The sequence below is a fragment of the Pinus tabuliformis genome, chromosome 5_2 (genome assembly GCF_031772625.1).
Source record: "Pinus tabuliformis cultivar Carrire ecotype Pingquan chromosome 5_2, CPIR1, whole genome shotgun sequence".
NCBI classification, from domain to species: Eukaryota; Viridiplantae; Streptophyta; class Pinopsida; order Pinales; family Pinaceae; genus Pinus; species Pinus tabuliformis.
Genome location: NC_142306.1, coordinates 417,067,409 through 417,069,772, shown reverse-complemented (window position 1 = coordinate 417,069,772; position 2,364 = coordinate 417,067,409). Strand labels below are relative to the sequence as shown.

At 32.1% G+C, this 2,364-nt stretch overlaps 1 pseudogene; it reads left to right on the top strand.

The window, feature by feature from the left end:
* Positions 1 to 378: 378 nt before the first annotated feature.
* On the top strand, positions 379 to 2,128 carry LOC149159329 (jasmonate-induced oxygenase 2-like; annotated as a pseudogene).
* The last annotated feature ends 236 nt before the right edge of the window (positions 2,129 to 2,364 follow it).

Genomic DNA, 2,364 nt, shown 5'->3' with positions numbered 1-2,364 from the left:
TAAGTTTTTAAGAGTTATATGAGATTTAGGTTGGTATTGATTCACAAAAAGTCTCTTTCAAACTCATAGTTAAGAGTCTTAGTGGTTTAAGCTCTTAATAGTTACATGAGTTTTAGAATTCCAATGACTTAAAAATATTAAAAAGAGTCTTAGCAATTTAAGTTATTAAGAGTTATATGATTTTTAGGTTTGTAGCAACTTAGAAGTATTAAGAAAGCCAAAAATTTTATTTTATTTCTACAAAATTTTATTAATTTAACTTTTTAAAATTAATATACCATCTACACAACTGTTATCCTCTGTCAAAGCGCTCTTCGTATCTGTTTCGTGAGAAACTCTGAATTGCAGATTCAGCATAAACTTGTGTGTTGACAGACAATGGCTATGGAGAAATGGGTGTTTAACAGAGTGCAGACGTTGGCAGACAGTGGAATCCAAACGGTTCTACCCCAGTACGTGAGACCAGTGGAGAAAACCCACCATGATCCTAACAGCTTCCAACTCCCGATTATCGACCTACAGTTAGGATTCATACAAGGATCAATATGACAGCATCGCTGCACAAATTTCAGGGTTGCAGCAGAATTTGGGCTTCTTCTAGATTATAAATCATGGCATCCCTGACTCTCTTATTAATCGAGGGCAAACAATGGGCAAGGCGTTCTTTCAACTTCCCACTGAAGAGAAGGAAGCATACGCTAACGAAGCACAAAATATCATCGGCTATGGCAACAAAATTGGATATTCGCCAGAATGACTCACAAAACCCTCTGATTTTACGTACATCCTCATTTTCTTTTGAAATTTTGATCTATGTATACTCTATTTTTATGGGGCATTCGGAGGAGCCTAAGATGTCTGATGAAGAATTTGGTGTTTGCAGGGAAACTATGGATGAGTACTGCAGAGGGTTAACAAAATTATTCGAATTGGTGATGGAGGTATTGTCGCGTGATCTGGGCCTAGAAACTGAAAAATCTTTGAATGAGAGCGTTGGCGGGGAGAGGAAAGAAATGAATATAAGAATGAATTACTATCCACCATGCCCTCAACCAGATCTAGTGCCTGGACTGGCTCCCCATTCTGATCCTGTCGCTATCACAATTCTTCTTCATGACCAAACCCCAGGGCTGCAAATTCGCAAAAATGGAGGTTGGATTGATGTCAAGTGCGTTCCAGGTGCTTTGCTGGTGAATATTGTTGATCAGATAGAGGTACCTGCTTATAAACTATATATACCAGGAATTTATGAATTAACAAGAGCAATGAAACTCCTCATTGAGTCTCATCTATGTATATCAGGAATATTATATATCTATCTATATATATATATTATATATATATTAATATATATATATATATATATATATATATATATATATATTATATATATATATATATATATATATATATATATATATATATATATCTATCTATATATCTATATCTATATCTATATATCTATATCTATATCTATATCTATATCTATATATATATATATATATATATATATCTATCTATATCTATATCTATATCTATATCTATATCTATATCTATATCTATATATATATATATATATATATATATATATAGATATAGATATAGATATAGATATATATATATATATATATATATATATATATATAGATATAGATATATATATATATATCATGAATTTATAACTTAACAAGAACAAGGAACCTTATCATTATGTCTCATTACAAATGACCAAAAATATCCCCTATTTTGAAACTAGATAGAAAGGATAACATCACATTGTTTCAATTAGACAATATTTGGTTTAACTAAACTATGTTAATGATTATAATGATTATTGTTCATTTTGTAAGTTAATCACTGGCATGCTAATTGGCAGATATTGAGCAATGAAAAATACAAGAGCATTGTGCACAATGACCGCTCAAGAATGTCATGCGCTGTGTTTTGCAGCCCACCACCTGATATGGTGGTGTCACCCAAGAGAGAATTGATAGACGAGAAACATCCTTCATTGTACCAGAGAGCTCCTTACAAAGAATATCTAACTAAGTTTTTCACAAAAGGTTTGGATGGAAAGGGTCAAATTTAAGACGCTAAACAACAACATTCAATGGTGTCCAACTCATGATCATGATGCCTATGCAGATATTAATCATGACATATACGTTGCACACTACGTTGTTAGATCTCAGTTATGTTTTTCGTTTTTAAATTTAGATGCCATCTAGATCTCGGTTATGTGTTTCATTTTTAAATTTAGATGTTAGCTATTGGAAGGTAGAGGGATGTTGTCAACATAGAATATTGTTTTAAGGATAGCAATTTTATATACCAGCCTAGATCCATCTTAACCCCAGAGCTATC